Genomic DNA, 19,657 nt, shown 5'->3' on the forward strand with positions numbered 1-19,657 from the left:
GAGGCATGGTGAAGACGGGAGCAGATCTTTTGTACTATAAGCTGGTCATTTATTCTGCTCAGCACAGCTACAACGGAAGTATTTCTCACGGAGGTTGAGCAATGAACACTGCTTGAGCAATACTCAGGAAGAATGAAGAAACAAGTGAGAAATTCTATTAACAGGTTCAAAGTTCCAAAATAGATTAAAGCAACATCGGAAAATTTTACTTTAGTACTTTAGAGATGCGTGGAAACAGGCCATCGAATCCGCGCCGACCAGCAATCACCCGTACACAAGCACTATCCTACACAGTGTAGGAATTTCTCCACCCCAGAACTACAACATATTAAAGTGAGAATTCAAATCGGTCACAAATGCTGAAGCTATTCTTCACGGGCAATATTAACGTTATTATATTTGAATGGGGATTTTTTATGTTGCAAAATGATGCCTGTTCCAATAAATGCAAATCTCATTTAGATGGCCATTAAGATGACATTATAGTGGCAATATCATACAGCATCATGAAATAGATTTGTAATTGAGGTATCAAATAATTCCAGCCTATCCCAATCTGCTTTTAGAGACCCATTATATCCAGTCATATTATAATGTTCACAGATCAAAAACAAATGGTAACAAACTTCCCAACCCCAGTGAAAAGTTACCATCGGTGAATCACCAGAAATTAAATCAAAGAACAAAGTCTTGAATAGTGTAGGAAGGAATTGCATATGCTGGTTTAAACCGAAGATAAGACACAAAAAGCTGCAGTCGGGCTAGGCAGCATCTCTGTAGAGATGCTTTGGGTGATGTTTCGAATTGACCCGAAACATCACCCATTCCTTCTCTCCATAGATGCTGCTTGTCCCTTTGAGTTACTCCAGCATTTTGTCTACCTTCGATTAAACCAGCATCTGCAGTTCTTTCCTATATATACACACACATGTTTAAAGTGTTTAAGAAGGAACTGCAGATGCTGGAGAATCGAAGGTACACAAAAAAGCTGGAGAAACTCAGCGAGTGCAGCAGCATCTATGGAGCGAAGGAAATAGGCAACGTTTCGGGCTGAAGAAGGGTTTCGGCCCGAAACGTTGCCTATTTCCTTCGCTCCGTAGATGCTGCTGCACCCGCTGAGTTTTCCATGTTTAAAGTGTACTATGTTTACATATTCAGTTGTGCTGCTGCAAGTAAGAATGCCATTGTTCTATCTGGGACATATGACAACAAAACACTCTCTTGACTTGAAATAAACCAGCACACAATTATACAACAGCAAGGGAACACTAAAGGATGAGTCAACCCCAATGGTTGTTTTATAGTCTAGCAGAAAAAAGTTTAGACTGAACAATCTTGACACTTTGAACAAAAGTCACAACTTTTCTACCCACTGCCAATTCTACCAGATCTTCTTCCACTCGTGTGGCTTCTGGTAAATCAGTGCAGAAAATACTAAACCACAGAGGCAAGATAACAAAGAGCCTTATCCCGAAAAACGTATATCCCAAGTGAAACGTAGCTCTCTCTCTCTTACCCAACAATTTCACTGTCTACTCCAGACTTCAAGCCTACGGAATCCACTTTCATTCCTGTCCACTTCGCGGTTGAGGGGAGGGGAGGGTGAAAAGAGGTGGCGAAGAGAGGCCGGGGCAAGGGGCAAACGTCCGGTTAATCCAGTGGCCGCGACTGACCGCAGGCCACAAGCTGCGGCATCAGCTCCAACGGACTCGACTCGGCTCCAGCGCTGGACTCGGGGCCGCTGGACTCGGCTCGACTGGACTCGGGACCTGCTGGACTCGGCTCGACTGGACTCGGGACCTGCTGGACTCGGCTCGACTGGACTCGGGACCTGCTGGACTCGGGATCTGCTGGACTCGGGATCTGCTGGACTCGGGACCTGCTGGACTCGGCTCGACTCGGGGCCGCTGGACTCGGGATCTGCTGGACTCGGGATCTGCTGGACTCGGGTCCACCGGAGCGACCGCCCGCACCCTTTACTGCAAAGGCAGCTATGCACCGTGAACAGCGCTTACCTGCTGCTTGTTGCTGCACCACCACCACAGGACGTTGAGGCAAAGTGTAAAGTAAGCCTAGCCTCGTCTCGTCGCCCCGCCCTCGGATTGTCGGGGACTCCTCCGGTGACTCCGCTCTTGCAAAGGCAAACCCACAGCTCCAGCTCCCGCCCCCGCGTCTCCCAACATGGCGCCGGGCATCACATCACATGATGGCGCCTTCTCCATCAAAGCTCACCCTTCCCACCCAGGTCAAACAAACCAGGCCTTATCTCCCCAGAGAAATACACAGAAAGCTGGAGTAACTCTATGGGACAGGCAGCGTCTGTGGAGAAATGGAATAGGCGACGTTTCGGGTCCAGACTCTTCTCCAGACTTATCTCCCCACCAGTTCGGTTTTGTTGGGAAACCAAGCAAGAATGTCTTCCAATCCAACTCTCCCAACCTGTTCAAATCTTTCTGCAGTCCCTGCTTTTTCTACACTACCTGCCCCGCCACCTATTTTCGTATCATTTGGATACAAAGTACATTTGGAGAAAGAAACATATCTGATGATGGATCACTAAAGTAAAATGTTAGCTTTGCTTCTCTCCATAGATTCTCTCTGGCTGTTTTTTCACACAGAGAGTGGTGAATCTCTGGAACTCTGCCACAGAGGGTAGTTGAGGCCAGTTCATTGGCTATATTTAAGAGGGAGTTAGTTGTGGCTAAGGGGATCAGGGGGTATGGAGAGAAGGCAGGTACGAGATACTGAGTTGGATGATCAGCCATGATCATATTGAATGGCGGTGCAGGCTCGAAGGGCCGAATGGCCTACTCCTGCACCTAATTTCTATGTTTCTAGATGATGACAGATTTAAGAGCAGCATAGAGTCATAGAGCAAGGAAACAGGCAGAAGACAAAGATTAGTAATAAAGGGAGCTTTTTCTGGTTGGCTGCCACTGTCCCACAGTGTTCTGCAGGGATCGGTGTTGGAGGCGATGCTCTTCACTCTGTATCAATCATTTGGATTAGGGAATTGAAGGCATAGTGGGCAGTTTTGCAGATGATACGAAGATAGGTGGAGGAGCAGCTAACGTAGAAAATGCAGGGACTCTGCAGAAGGATTGGGACAGGTTGGGAGAGTGGGCAGACAAGTGGCAGATGGAACACAGTGTAGCAAAGTGTGGAGTCATGCATTTTGGTGGTAGGAATAAAGGCGTCGACTATTTTCTAAATGGGGAGAGAATTCAGAAATTGGAGGTGCAAAGGGACATGGGAATGTTGGTGCAGGATTTCCAAAAAGTTTGCAAGTCAATTTGCAAGTCAAATACGTAGAGAGGAAGGCAAATGTAATCCTAGCATTTATTTTGAGAGGACTAGAATATAAAAACAAGGATGTAATACCGAGGCTTTATAAAGCACTGGTCAGACCATACTTGTCGCATTGTGAGAAGTTTTGGACCCTATTTAAGTTTAGTTTATGTTTAAGTTTATAAATTTATTGGCCAAGTATGTACACATGCAAGGAATTTGCCTTGGTGCTCTGCTCGCAAGTAACAACATGACATACAGTAAACCATTAAAAATAAAATATTAAAACATTAGGAATAAAACATAGTTTAAACATGTGAATGAAAGAAAATACCAGAGCAAAAGGAGGCTACTGACTTTTGGTTATTGAGTAGAGCTACTACTCGTGGATAAAAGCTGTGTTTATGTCTGGCTGTAGCGTCTTTGACAGTCCGGAGTCACCTTCCAGAGGGAAGTGCTTCAAAGAGTTTGTGGCCAGGGTGAGAGGGGTCAGAGATGATCTTGCCCGCTCGCTTCCTGGCCCTTGCAGTGTACAGTTCATCAATGGAGGGAAGGTTGCAGCCAATAACCTTCTCAGCTGATCGAACGATGCGCTGCAGCCTATAAATGTTGTGCTTGGTGGCTGAGCCAAACCAGACCGTGATGGAGACAGACTCTACGATGGCCGTATAGAATTGGACCATCATTGCCTGTGGCAGATTGTGTTTCCTCAGCTGCTGCAGGAAGTACATCCACTGTTGTAACATTTTGACTGTGGAGTTGATGGTGGCCCCTCATTTAAGGTCCTTGGAGATGATGGTTCCAAGGAACTTAAAGAACTCCACAGATGTGACTGATGGTGAGTGGGGGGGGGGGGGGAGGGGGGGCTCTCCTAAAGTTTACTATTAATTCCACTGTCTTAATAGCATTGAGCTCCAGGTTGTTACGAAGGCACCAGGACGTCAGCAGATTCCTCCCCATCCTGGATCAGTCCAATCAGGGTTGTGTCATCTGCAAACTCGAGAAGCTTGACAGAGGAGTCTGTGGCGATGCAGTCATTGGTAAAGGAGAGGGAAGAGTACACAGCTTTACGATGCTCCTATGCTGAGGGTCTGCGGGTCCGAGATGTGCTTTCCCAGCCTCACATGCTGCTTCCTGCCTGTCAGGAAGTTGGTGATCCACCGACAGAAGGGTTCAGGCACAGTCAACTGGGAGAGTTTGGAGTGTAGTAGCTCTGGCACAATGGCATTGAATGCAGAGCTAAAATCCACAAACAAAATCCTTGCATAGGTCCCCTGGCGGAGGATGCTGGAGGATGAAGTGCAGGCCAAGGTTGACTGCGTCATCCACTGATCTATTGGCCCGGTATGCAAACTACAGACGGTCCAGCAAGGGGTTTGTGATATTTTTCAGCTGGGCCAGCACATGTCCTTCAATGGTCTACATGATAACAGAGGTCAATGCGACAGGCCTGTAGGGAGAATGTGCTGGTGTGCAGAAGGTCCAGAGGAGATGTACGAGAATGATCCCAGGAATGATTGCGTTAACATGTAATGAGCATTTGACGGCACTGGGCCTGTAGTCACTGGGATTTAGAAGGAGGAGGAGGGATCTCATTGAAACTTACCGAATAGTGAAAGGCTTGAATCGAGTGGATGTGGAGAGGTTCATCTACAACTATTTAAAAGCTAATAGAACATTGGTTGCTGGTCCCAAAAGGCACACCCATGGACACCGAGTGGTTGCACCGTTCAGTGTGGCAGCCTCGCCTGCAACTGTTCGTCCTTTCATCCATTTGTTTTATTTTTAGTCTGTCAAAAAGTTTTGTTTTGGTGATCTTTTATGTGGGGGATGAGGGGGAAGGGGGAAGGGGAAACCGTTTTTCTGAGTCACTACCTGGTCGAGGATGCTTCTTTCCTCCGAGCTGCATCTTCGCCCCCCTCCTCGCGGCCTACCATCTGGATTGGCGCAGCCTTTCCTGCCGGAGACCAGCCAGAGCTTCAGCAGTGGCGCAGCACTGAAGTACCATCGCGGAGCGGGCGATGCCTTACTGGGGATCGCCATGTGGAGCTCCGGAGTGCTGGGACTGCCAACTTTGACACCGTGGAGCTGTCGTCTGCGGAGCTTCCAGCCACGGGCGGCGCTGACTTTAACATCGTGGGGCTCTGGGATCTTTTGCTGAGGATCGTTGTGTTGGAGCTCCGCCCAGCTCGGCCTGTGGACTTCGTGAGCCGCGGTCTCTGGTAGGAAGCGGCCGATTAGGAACTCCAAGCCACTGAGTGTGTTCTTCCAACGCCGGAGTTCCATCATGCGGCGAGAGGGCCTGAAACATCGGGCCGCCGTTGTGGCAACTGCGGAGACCTCAATAGGCCCCGACCACGGATGAACATAGAGGAAGTGGACTGAACTTTGTTGCCTTCCCTCACAGTGGGAAACGTTGATTCTGCTGTGGGGGGATGTTTTTATGTTTAATGTTAAATTCTATAGTGTTGTGTTTATCTTATTTATGTGCTGCGTGGTAATTCAAATTGCTCTAGTCTGCACAGCACTTTGGTCAACATGGGTTATTTTTTAAATGTGCTTTATAAATAAATTTGATTTGATTTGATTTAACACTTCAGCCACTTGCCCTTCCCAATTTCAAAAGAGTCGATCAAGCTTTGCTCTCTCCCTTGTTAATCCGTCTACATATTACTCGCAGAAATGTTCCTGAATACGTTTGACAAATTCCACCCCATCTAAGGCATTATTACAGTCCTAGTTTATATTGGAAAAGTTAAAAGGGTGCAGAGAAGCTTTACGAGGATGCTGCCAGGATTTGAAGGCCAGAGCTATCGGGAGAGTTTGAGCAGGCTCGGACTTGGAGCGCAGGAGAATGAGGGTTGATCTTATAAAGGTTTACAAATTCGTAAGAGGAATAGATCGGGTAAAAGCACAGATATTCTTGCCCAGAGGAGGGAAATCAGAGGACATAGGTTTAACCAGAGGACATAACTTTAAGGTGAGGGGGGAAAGATTTAATAGGAACCTGAGGTTGACAAAAATGCTGGAGAAACTCAGCAGGTGAGGCAGCATCTATGGAGCGAAGGAAATAGGCAACGTTTTGGGTCGAGACCCTTCTTCAGACTGACCAGCATCTGCAGTTCCTTCTGAAACATAGGAACCTGAGGGCTCATTTTTGCACAACGGTTGGTGGGTGTGTGGAACGAGCAGCCGGAGGAGGTTGGTTAGGCAGATACTATTGCAACATGTAATAAACATTGAGACAGATACATGTATCTTAAAGGTTTAGAGCGATATGCGCCAAATGCAGGCAGGTGGGACTCGTGTAGATTGGACATGTTGATCGACATGGGCAAGTTGGGCTGAAGGGCCTGTTTGCATGCTGTAGGACTCTATGAGGTGTGGTAAAATGGATAAGGTGAACAAAGGGAGAGAGAACCTAAGTGGACTGGTTGGAGTGGGAAAGAAACAGTGGGCATGTGGTTTACCTGAAATTAGAAATGTCATTGTTCAAATACGCTGGGACCTCAATACTGGGGATATGATCTAGAGGAGACAACACTGACATTGGTTCCACTGTTGTCTCCCTAGATGTGATCTAGGGAGACAACACTACCATTGGTTCTGTTACAGCCATCACTCAATGGAGCAATAGAAAATAGACACAAAGAGCTGGAGTAATTCAAGTGGGTCACAAAGCATCTCTGGAGAAAAGAGTCAGAGAGTCAATTTAATTGTCATTTGGACCCCTGGAGGTCCAAACGAAATGCCGTTTCTGCAGCCATACATTACACACAAATAGACCCCAGACACAACAATAATTACATTTAACATAAACATCCATCACATAGCTGTGATGGAAGGCCAAATAAACTTATCTCTCCACTGCACTCTCCCCCCCCCCGATGTCAGAGTCAAAGTCATAGCCCCCGGCTGGCGATGGCGATTGTCCCGCGGCCATTAAAGCCACGCCGGGTGGTGCGAGGTCGCACACCGGGTCTTGGTGTTAGAGCCCCCGGTGTGCGCTCGCAAAGTCCGCGGCCACTCCAGCCGCGCGGGGCAGTGGTGTCAGGCCCCGCTCCAGGAGCTCTTCAACCCCGCACTCGGGCGGGAGAAGTCGCCGTTGCAGGAGCCCTGAGAAGCGGTCTCCCTCCAGGGAGCCGTGGGCTCCCGGTGCCGTCGTCCACAGACCCGTCGTTGGAGCCTCCGACTCTCCGGTAGCAGCAGCAGCAGCAGCAGCAGCAGCAGCAGCAGCAGCAGCAGCAGCAGCAACGACAGCAGCAGCAGCAGCGCTCCTCCACCGCTCCACCCGCTCCGGACCCGGCCAGCTCCGCGACGGCAACGGTGAGTCGACACCTGAGTCCCCGGCTTCTTCCTGTTGGAGGCCGCTCCCCGTTGCGGCCTCAACGACACCTGAGACCCGACGAGAAAAGGTCGGGTCTCCAGTGCAGGGAGAGATTCAAAAAGTTTCCCACCCCCCCCCCCCCCCCCCCCCCACCCACCCCCCCCCCCCCCACACACACACCCCAACATAAAATAACAAAAACTACATAAAAACACAGACAAAAAATAATAAAAACGCGGACAGGCTGCAGAGGCCGCTGCTGGCCAGAGCCGCGCCACCTACCGGAAGGAATAGGCACTCCAGCCTTTTGTGTCCATCTTTGGTTTAAACAAGCATCTGCAGTTCCTTCCTACACACTACAACAGAAACATGGCCAGAAGTAAGTCAAGGCAGGTACTATAACAGCATTTCAAATACACGGAGAGGAAAAGTTCTGTGGAATTCTTTGCCACAGAAGGCTGTGGGGGCCAAGTCAGTGATTATTTTTTGATATTTTTAAGGCAGAGATAGATAGATTCTTGATTAGTTCAGGTGTCAGAGGTTATGGTGAGAAGGCAGGAGAATGGGGTTGGGAGGGAGAGATATATCAGCCATGGGCTGAATGGCCTGATTCTACTTCTATCCTTTATGACCTTAAAGCCAAACAAGGAAAATGGGACCTGCTTAGATGGGGCAGGGTACGAAATCTGAAGAAGGGTCTCGACTCGAAACATCACCCGTTCCTTCTCCAGAGATGCTGTTCCGACAGCATTTTGTTCTATCTTCTGCTTAGATGGGGCATTGTGATCAGCATGGGCGAGCTGGGCTTAAAGGATTGTTTCCGTGCTGTCTGACTTTCACCGTGTCACTGAACTTTCAGATCATAAGCTAAAGGAGTTCTGTTGACTCAAGTGAAATAAATCCTAAGACCAAAGCCAACATTACTTCCCAAATTTACAGCATAGAGCACAAATGAATATCATTATCATTCTTTGAGTGTATGCCTTATCTCATTCATATCATACCAGGCGCCTGAAACATTGAGTGTTGGCTTTTATTTCCTGTTATGACAAAAACAATTAACTTCACACAATTACAAGAGGAGATTTGACAAATTAAAGTTAATACAATAAATCAAAAAAACTAAAATCTGTTGCCAATTATGCGTGACTCACCTTATTGTGATCCTACAGCTACAGGAAAGCTGGCAGGAAATGTTGGAGTTCTGCTTTGAGAAACAAACGATTTAGGAAAAAATTGTTTCAGTCTTGGGAAATGAAGCATATTTGTGAAAATAAAGCAAATTTCTGCAATTTCTTGATGATCTCTGTGCTGGTATACATCTGAGTGGTAGAGCTGCACCAGAGACCCGGGTTAGATCCTGACTACAGATGCTGTCTGTATGGGCTTTGTACGTTCTCCCTGTGATCTGTGTGGGGTTTCTCCGGGTGTTCTGGCTTCCTCCCACACTCCAAAGACATGTAGGCTTGGAGGTTAATTAGCTTAAGTAAATATCAGTCTGAAGGATTCGGCCCGAAACGTTGCCTATTTCCTTCGCTCCATAGATGCTGCTGCACCCGCTGAGTTTCTCCAGCACTTTGGTCTACCGAAGTAAATATTGTCCCTAGTGGGTAGAATAGAACTAGTGTACGGGTAATCATTGGTCGGAAAAATAGTAAGATTAAACGAGAACTTACCAGTTTGAAGTTTGATCTTTATTTTATGAGGAGTTACGATGGGGGATTACGAGAAGAAGCCCGTTCAGCCGCACGTGCGTCAATCTTCAAAGCAGCGGTGTGAAATCACTGATAATAATAGTGACTGAAGTATGATAGTAAGATGAAAGAAAACCAGAACTACCAGATGATCTTAATGAGGGCTGGGAGCGGAGGGCACGTAATCCCTCATCGTAACTCATAAAATAAAGATCAAACTTCAAACTGGTAAGTTCTCATTTAATCTTACTATTTTACTTCGGAGTCACGTGAGTGACTACATGAAGATTTCAAAGCTCTGTGATTTCATGCCTTGAGAAAACAAGTCTACACAACCACAACTGCCTCATTGACAAATGAGGGAAAACATTCATAATGCATACAGTCATGACATAGATTTAAACATGCTGATGCTGTTAAATAAGCAATAACAGTAGTCACATCTCTCATGGAACCTATAACAGAACATAAAATAAATTGAGAAATACCTCTGGTCTGGAAACGGGTTATTATAATACCTATGAAATATTGTTAGTTTAACCACACTACAACCGTTAGGATGTGGTCCAGTGGAATGTAATTAACCCTTGCTGCTGCTGTTATAGCAGCCCTGGTGGAGTGAGATCCGGATCAGTATCTACTCCTGCATACCTCAACTCTGTTGTAACACCTGGCAAGATCTGAGCAGATAGGTTCTTAGAAACATAGAAATTAGGCGCAGGAGTAGGCCATTCGGCCCTTCGAGCCTGCACTGCCATTCAATATGATCATGGCTGATCATCCAACTCAGTATCCCGTACCTGCCTTCTCTCCATACCCTCTGTTCCCCTTAGCCACAGGCTGAATCAGCAAGTTACGTTTAAAATAACCATATAATGTTGCATTATTATTATTCCCAACAAATCGGGAATAAAACTGCATAGACCAATTCCACAGCTGGAACCTAAAGCGACTCTTGATGACTCTTATTTCAAGACCCGACTCATAAAGCAAATTGGAGGAAGACATAAAAGACCATTCCTCATGCTTGTAACGAGAATGTATCTTTCGCCACTGTTATGCCACACATTTTTGCAACCTTTAATTAGCATGAAAACAACTTATCTATATTCGGTGTTGCATTGAATCAGAAATTCATAAATACTGCGTGCTCCAACACCCATTCTGTGTTCTCATTGATCTGTACTTAATGATACTCCAGTGGCAAATGAGATTATGTACCTTTTACAGGATCTTTTCCCTGATTGCACCCTCGTGCTTATCATATGCCACATCTTAGTGGCACATGATAACATGAAGTTGAGCATGCACCTATGCATATTCACTCAATCACTCTTTAACCCATAAATGCACTTAGGGGGTATAGATAGTTGATACCAATACTGAAAAGTTAATAACTCATGCAAATCTCCTGCACCTACAACTAGAGATGATATTCGCATGTTCCCACCTTAAGCCATAGCATCTTTTTTGTAATATAATGACATATTTATTGATCAACTACTGTAGCAATGCTGAATACTGTTTGTTCATCATAGTGGCTTTATTAGCTTCAGCTAGTAATAGCAAGTTGTATCATTAATGACCTTTATGACCCTTATTGTTTGACATTAAGCATGCTGTCAGTTCTCCCACTTGCACAGCTGCATCACACCTATTACATTGCCAGTTAGTCTAATGAATAGAAACTGCTTTATAACAACAATGCTGTTCCAGGTTTCTATTGATTCCAATCTGTTGCCTAGGGCGGAGTCACAGGCCAAGTATCCATTTGATAACAACCTAATTTACTGGATAGGAGAGAACAATTCCTCAATTAGCTTGAGACTGAGTGGATTTTAGCCAAATACAGTGTCAAAATATAATCCAGACAATACATCACAAGTGTTTTTGAATTCCGAGTGGTCCTTTGAATGATTTATTGTTATCATACTGTTAAATTGCCTCATCATAACAATGCCTTCAAATATCTCTGATGATCATTGTACATGGAAAACCCTATGAAATCAGTTTGATCACCCTTCTTTCATAATGAACAGGCCAGGCCTGCCATCATTTCGAGTCTGCTCTGAACGGCAACTCTGGCCCGGTTCCGATAATTCTCACATGTCCCAAGACAACTCTTGCCATAATTCTGACCTTGCCTTGAAAGACAATTCCCATATCTCCGAGCCTGTCTCGAAAGCAACCTGGCTAAAATACTGGACCTGGCTCAACACTCTTCTGGCCAAATTCCAACCTTCTTGGAATACTAGTATTGTCCAGTTACCTGGTTAAAATGCCTCTGAGTAGATGACAATGTCTCAATTATTTGTGAATTGCCCAACCAATTGTAAATCTTACCAACTTGTTCGTGGTCATTTAGTTGTAGAGTAACTCTGGTCAGCTTTAATGCTGCTACCAGCTTCAGTGAACCACTTCCTGCCGATGAAGCCGTGGGGTGCGTTTTCCCCTAAACTATAAATCCTTACTCGTCATTGGCCTAATTGGTCCAACAGTTTATGCTTCGTCCTTCAGGTTTTGCCTGTGGAATAGGTCTTACCTGAATAGAAGATTCGGCGGGTGGCTCTAACGTCCCCTGATAGCGGTGTTCACTGCATTGTGTTGGGATGGCAACCTTGCTGCCAGGAATCGTACCTCTGACATGTGCCCTTCATCCCTTGAGGTATGCTCCACGCTATACCCTCAGCCTCGGCATCAGATTTACACTGACCCGGCATGTTCTCCTCTTCCATAAGGGAGACATTAAGCAGCCCTACTACAAGGCGCTGCTGGCATGGCCTCTCCAACAGGCCCACCCTTCAGGGTCAGAAAATGCCCCGGTAAGCTCACCTCCTCCATGAGGGAGACATCATGCAGCCCTTCTACAGGTGCTGCTGCCATACATTTAAGCAGCCCTATACAAGGCACTGCTGACACGGCCTAGAGCAATAGGCCGGCACTGCCATAGATTCGGCATCCCCATAATGCAGCCCTGTTACAAGGCGCTGCTGGCAAGGGCTCTCCCATCTGCCCAACACTGCCATATCTCCTGATGTTAGGATGTATCTATCTTGAGCCTCCTCTCAATAAGGCTCCATCCTGGCAATTCCACATTATTAATTTTTTTTCTCCGGAAGGAACCCTCCCTGCACCAGGACTGATCACTTGGGTTGATTTACCCCATATCTTGGGGACCTCTGCGGTCTGGGCATCGCATAGCTGGTGGATTTCCCCTCCCCCGTGAATGCCAGCACCCTTATATATTACCGGAGGGAAAACCCCTACCGGCACCAGGGCTGACCTTTCCGGTCCGTTTAACCCCTTACCTGGGGACCCCTGCGGTTCGAAAGCCGCATAATCACTGGATTCCCCTACCCGGGAACCCCAGCCTCTATATGTATATCAGGGAATCCTCCCGACACTCGGCATATATATTTATATCGAGGGAAACCACCCCCCCCCACCACAGGAACCCCAGGATTATCATTCATATCGGAGGGAAAAGCCCTCCCGACTCCTGGTCTACTGGAGGTCCCCTCCCCGGGAAACCCCAGTATTCATATTCATATCGGGGGGGAAGCCCTCCCGGCACCTGGCCTCCTGGAGGTCCTCTTCCCCGTGACACCCCCGCATAAATCTTTATTGTCGGAGGGAGAAACCCCTCCCGGCACCCGGCCTACTGGAGGTCCCCTCCCTGGGAACCCCAGTGTCTATGTGCCTATTGGAGGGAAACCTTCCCGGCACCCGGAGCGCCTGGAAGCCACTGACCCCCGTCAGCAACGACTTCCGCGACACCCGACAACCCAGCTACCCGCTCTTGGCAAGAACCGGGGTTTCCCCACAGCCCATAGCTGGTTCCCTCATCGGGCCTCACGAATCCTCCGGCAGGAAGCCTCTGGAACAAGAGGTCATTCATTCACGTGACTCCAAAGTAAAATAGACACAAAAAGCTGGAGTAACTCAGCGGTACAGGCAGCATCTCTGGAGAGAAGGAATGGGTGACGTTTCGGGTTGAGACCCTTCTTCAGATCATTGGTCGGCGTGGACTCGGTGGGCTGTAGGATCTATTTCCACGCTGTATTTCTAAACTACATTAAATTGAACTAAGTTACTTATTGTTCATGCAGTAAGGACAGGCAAAGTTTCAAAGGCATGTTAATGTTCATGGTGATGTCGCAAGTCTTTCCAGTCTGAATGTGTGATCAAACATCAAGAGACAATGCCCAGTCAAATAGGAAAATTCAATGTATATCCTGGCAAAAGGGACTCTGTTGTAATTCCAGTTTGATAATTGTGTTAATGGAGACAAAACAGCAGTATTTTACCTTGCAGTATTTTAATGTACATGTGAATATATTAACTCTGAACACCATGTTGCAGGACTAGAGGGTCTGTCCTGAGAGGTTGAGCAAGCTGGGACTTCATTCCTTGCAGCAAAGGAGGATGAAACATGATCTTATGGAGGTGCATAAAATCATGAGCGGTATAGATGGGGTGAATGCTGAGAATCTTTTTCCCAGGGTAGGGGAATCAAGAACTATGGCGCAGAAGTTCAAGAGTGGATCTCATTGAAACCGAGAGGATAATGAAAGGCCTAGAAAGAAATGACGTGGAAAGGTCTGATGGAGGGTCTGGACCGGATACGTCACCCATTCTTTCTCTCCAGAGATGCTGCCCGTCCCGCTGAGCTACTCCAGCTTTTTGTGTCTACATTTGTCGTGGAAAGGCTGTTTCCCGTAATGAGAGAGTCCAGAATCAGAGAGCACACTCAGAATAAAATGTTGTGCCTTTAGAATGGAGATGAGGAGGAATTTCTTTAGCCAAAGGGTGGTGAATCTGTGGAATTCCCCGCCACTGATGGCTGTGGAGGCCAAGACATTGGGTATGTTTAAAACGGGGTTTAGAGGTTCCTGATTATGAAAGGTTTCAAAGGTTACAAAAGAAGGCAGGTGAATTAGGTTTAGGGGGGAAAATAGATCAGCCATGATTCGATGGCAGAGTAGATATGGTGTTATTCGGCTCCTATTCCTTACAGTCTTGTGGTCTAAGGTGAGAGGGAAAAGATTGAATTGTTACACGAGGGGAAACTTTGGTCTGCCAGAGGAAGTAGTTAAGGCAGGTACAATAACAACATTTATAATATACAGCAATGCAGCACAGGACAAGGATTACAACCCCCAATGTCTGTGCTGAACATGATGCCAAGACCATGTCTTATCTGCCTGCACATTTTCCTCTGTTCCCTGCATATTCATGTGCCTATCCAAAAGCCTCTTAAATGCCACAATCACATCTGCCTCCACCACCACCGGCAGCTTGTTCCAGGCACCCACCACTCTCTGTGTAAAAAACCTGTCCTGCACATCTCTTTAAACAGAGAAACATAGAAATTAGGTGCAGGAGTAGGCCATTCGGCCCTTCGAGCCTGCATCGCCATTCAATATGATCATGGCTGATCATCCAACTCAGTATCCCGTACCTGCCTTCTCTCCATACCCCCTGATCCCCTTAGCCACAAGGGCCGCATCTAACTCCCTCTTAAATATAGCCAATGAACTGGCCTCAACTACCCTCTGTGGCAGAGAGTTCCAGAGATTCACCACTCTCTGTGTGAAAAAACTTTCTGCTTAAACTTTGCCCCTCTCACTTAAAGCTATGTATTTGTTACTTCTATCCTGGGAAAATGCTTCTGAATGTCCACCCTATCCATGACTCTTATAATTTTAGAAACTTATAACAGTTCTCCCCTCAACTTCCGATAATCCAGTGAACACTGGATTTAATGAAAAGAAGACAGAGGTGATTTTATTTGATCCCAATGGCTGCCGTGAACCTCCATTTGTTGATTTAGGTCCATTGTCAAGGTACGTGAAGCCAACAGTTGTGAACCTGGGTTTTAGGATGGACAGTGACTTTAAATTAGATCGCCAAATATGCGCGGTGGTTAAGTCCAGCTTCTTTCACCTAAGGAAGCTGGCGAAGGTGAAGCCCATTCTCGAGCGGCAGCATTTTGAGACAGTAATCCATGCCTTTATTACATCTAGGCTGGATTACTGTAACGCGCTCTATTTTGGTGTTGCTCGTTCTTCACTGGCTCGTCTCCAGTTGGTTCAGAATGCTGCTGCTCGCCTTTTAACAGGGACTCGAAAGAGGGAGCACATATCGCCAATTCTGGCCTCCCTACACTGGCTCCCGGTGCACTTTCGGGTTCATTTTAAGATACTGTTATTTGTTTTTAAATCTCTGAATGGGCTCCACCCATACCTCTTTATACCTCCACCCATACCGCCTTACCTCTCTGAGCTGCTCCACCCATACGCTCCTGCCCGGTCCCTCAGGTCAGCTGGTCAGCTGCTCCTGGAGGTACCGAGGTCTAGTCGGAGGCTCAGAGGGGATAGAGCCTTCCCTGTTGCTGCTCCGGCACTCTGGAACACCCTGCCGTTGTACATCAGACAGGCCCCCTCACTGTCCATCTTCAAATCCAGTGTTAAAACGCATTTGTACTCCCTGGCTTTTTGACCATGCCTGAGGCTTTGCTTCTGTTTGTGGTGTTTTTGATGTTTCTTTATTTTACATGTCTTTTCCTACTATTTCTTTTGATTGTTATTTTTGGTGTGTATTAACTTTTTTGTCAATGATTAGTGATGTACAGCACTTTGTTGCAGCTATGTTTGTTTTTAAAGTGCTCTATAAATAAAATTATTATTATTATTATTATTATTAACACAATGGGGCAACATGACCCAGCTACACTAGTCCCACCTGCCTGCGTTTGGTCCTTATCCCTCCAAATCCATGTACTTGTCTTTAAACTGTTTCTTAAATGTTGGGATAGTCCCTACCTCAGCTACCTACTCAGGCAGCTTGTTCCATACACCCACGTGTGAAAACATTACCTCTCAGATTCCTATTAAATCTTTTCCCCTTCACCTTAAACCTATGTCCTCTGGTCATCGATTCACCTACTCTGGGCAAGAGACTCTGTGCATCTACCCGATCTATTCCTCTCATGATTTTATACATCTCTATAAGATCACCCATCATTCTCATAAATGTGGCCCCACCAATGTCTTATGCAACTGCAACATGACCTCCCAACTTCTATACTCAATACTCTGACTGATGAAGGCCAATGTGCCAAAAGCCTTTTTGCCCGCCTGCGACTCCACCTTCAAGGACCTCTTCAGAGCCCGACCATTCACTGTGTAGGTCCTGCCCATGTTAGACTTCCAAAAGTGCCACGCCTCACATTTCTAGAAGAGTAGAGAGAGTAAAAAAAGGAGTAGACCAGACGAGTAAATCAAATCTTGAAGAATTGGCTCCAGTAACTTCCCTCCCATTGCCATCAGGCTCACTGACCTATAATTCCCTGGATACATCCAATGTTTGGAAGAAGATCACCAGCAGGCGTTTCAGTCATTCAGATCCTCCCTTGCCCACTGGCATACAAGCATTCTGGATCAAAATTATGGCATTTTTAAGTTCAAACAGCTTGGTACCACATTGCATGACTGCAGCTGCATTGTATTACAAAACACTCAGAATTTGACAAAAGATTAACTGTTTTTCCGAATGCATATATTTTACAGGTTCTCGATTCCCTTACTCTGGGCAAAGACTGCGTTTACCCGATCTATTCCTCTCACAATTTGGTACACATCTATAAGATCACCCCTCATTCTCCTGTGCTCCATGGAATAGAGTTGTAGACTGCTCAACCTCCCCTATAGCTCAGGCCCTCAAGTCCTGGCAAACCAATGGATGATAAAGGCAGGTGAGCTGCAGGTAGTCATGGCAGGTGTGGCAGGAAAATTCTAAGGACAGATTAAGCAGGAGGATTTTTTGAGAGAGGAAGGCCTATTGAATAGCATTTACTTTATTGCAAGAGGCCTAACGGGCAAGACGGGCAAACTCAGCAAACATTCTAATGATTGCCAGGTACCTTCTCGTCCAAATCATTGGATTGATGACAAACAACAATGGAGCCAGCACCAAACCCTGAGGCACACCACTAGTCCCATGTCTCCAGTCCGTAAAGTAAGCATCCACCATCACCGACTGCTTTCTTCCATTAAGCCAATTCAGCTATCGCTCCTTGGATCCCAATTCATTCTAACCTTCCAGAGCAGCCGATCTTCCCCCATCACCCTCCCATTCCCCTTTCCCAGTTAGCTCCTCCACCCATCATCCACCAGCCTCTGCCTCTGTACACCCCTCTCTCCACTTGACCCTAACTGCCCATCGCTTTCCACCTCCCCTCTCAGACCAACCCCTGTCTTACCCCTTCCTCTCGCCTCGCACTACAATCTATCTCTCCACTACACAATCAGGTCTGGTGAAGTGTCCCGACTCAAGATGTCAACAATCCCTCTGCCTCCACATATACTGATTGGCCTGTTGAGTTTCTCCAGCAACTATAGAGTCATACAGCGTGGAAGCAGGCCCTTCCGGTCCTGGAGAACTGGAGAGTAGCCAATGTTATTCCATTGTTGAAGAAAGGAAGTAGAAAGTGTTTGAGCCTTACGTCAGTGGTAGGGAAACTATTAGAGAAAATTCTTTGAATAGGATCCCAAAATATTTGCCTATATAAAAGGCCTCTTAAATATTTTTAATTCAAAATATACTTTATTCGAGAGATAAATATATACAATACATGATCCTTACAAAACTCAATCCGACATTCTCGAAGGCGATACACACATTCAATACCGTTTACACAAATTACACAGATCATGGGAGACCCCTTCCACCCCTGCAGCGGACTGTTCCAGCTGCGACGGTCAGGCAAATGCCTCCGTTGCCATGCTGTGAGAACGGAGAGGTTGAGAAGGTGTTTCTTCCCAGAGGCCATTAGAACTGTAAACTCTTATCTCACCAGGGACTAACTTTACTGTGCCATTCTACTGTTTTTTTTAAAATAGCTGTTTTTTCTCCTTTTCCTTCCTCCCACAATATATAATATGTAAAAGAATATGTGATTCTGTTCCATTCTGTTTGTAGTTTGTTTGTTTTTTGCACTAAGTCCGAGAGCATTGCCACTTTTCATTTCACTGCACATCTCGTATAAGTATGTGACGAATAAACTTGACTTGACTTGACAAATTTATCCCCCACCCTTGCCACTCATGTGGCCCACTGGTGTGGAATCCCTGCCCCCCATGTCCAGCAGCAGAAGGACCTTATACTGTGGCCCTCCCCCACCAAGCTTCAGTGCGTTACTCAGCACGTCTTCTTTGCCTATCTATGTCTATCCTATCATTGTTTTTTGTTAGACCAATAGGGTAAAAACAATTATGAACAGAACAACTTCATCTCATTCTCAAATATTAACAAGAATGCATAAAATGGTAGTTGTTTCGCATAATTACTGTCACAGCGTGCGAATAAGAGGTAGCCATTCTGTCCATCAAGTTTGTGCTGTCATTCGGTAAGAACGTCCTGGTCTCCGTTTAGTTTTTTTTAGTTTAGGGATACAGCCGGGTCCTTTGTTCCTTCCCACAGCAGTGGCATCCTCACTTCCACATGGTCTGTCCTTGTCCGTCGGTCCATCTCCACTATCTCCACCGGGTCCTCTCCGGATGGCGCCGACCCAGGCCCCAACCACGGGCTCCATCAACCCAGGCTCCATCGACTCCATTGGCCACGGGCTCTGTCGACCCAGGGGCCAGCCGCGGGCTCCGGCCTCGGCTTCTCCGCCGGCTCCTTCGACCCCTTCGGCCACGGGCTCCTAATTCCGTATTCCTATTTGATTTTACTCTTGAAAGCTTCAATTGTTCCCAACATCCACAGCATTAACGGCGAGAGGATTGCGGTATTCCACTCTCTTTGTTCTAAAGGTGTTTCCTGATTTCATTCCTGAATGTCTTGGCTCTAACTATAAAACTGTCCATTTTCTTTTGGATTCCAAAGCGGGAAGAAATAACAATACCCTCCTTTATAAGTACCGGTAAATGCATCCCGTTCAAATCATTCTTCAATCATCTCACTTTAAAACAAAACAAGCCAGTGCTTCCAACTTGAAATCTTATAGCATTGGTTTCATTATGATACATTTCTGAGTGTATCCAGCTGTCTAAATGCCCTATATGTTGTTCAAGAAGGAACTGCAGATGCTGGAGAATTGAAGGTAGACAAAATTGCTGGAGAAACTCAGCGGGGTGCGGCAGCACCTATGGAGCGAAGGAAATAGGCAACGTTTCGGCCGGAAACCTTGCCTATTTCCTTCGCTCCATAGATGCTGCCGCACCCGCTGAGTTTCTGCAGCAATTTTGTATGCCCTGTATGCTTCCAGTTTAAGTGCTGCTAAAGCCAACACCCTACAGAATAATCTATCTCCTAGCAACGCATCTACTTTCTCATCTCTCCC

General features: G+C 46.4%; 1 protein-coding gene across 1 annotated transcript in view; it reads right to left on the reverse strand.

Annotated features, from left to right (window-relative positions):
• The window catches only part of utrn (utrophin), a 382,291-nt gene extending 380,505 nt beyond the window's left edge, over positions 1–1,786 (reverse strand). The window contains 1 exon segment of the mRNA XM_055639965.1: positions 1,517–1,786. The gene's annotated coding sequence lies outside the window, so the exon portion shown is untranslated.
• Between the last annotated feature and the right edge of the window lie 17,871 nt (positions 1,787–19,657).

This window comes from Leucoraja erinacea, chromosome 8 (assembly GCF_028641065.1).
Source record: "Leucoraja erinacea ecotype New England chromosome 8, Leri_hhj_1, whole genome shotgun sequence".
Taxonomy (NCBI): domain Eukaryota; kingdom Metazoa; phylum Chordata; class Chondrichthyes; order Rajiformes; family Rajidae; genus Leucoraja; species Leucoraja erinaceus.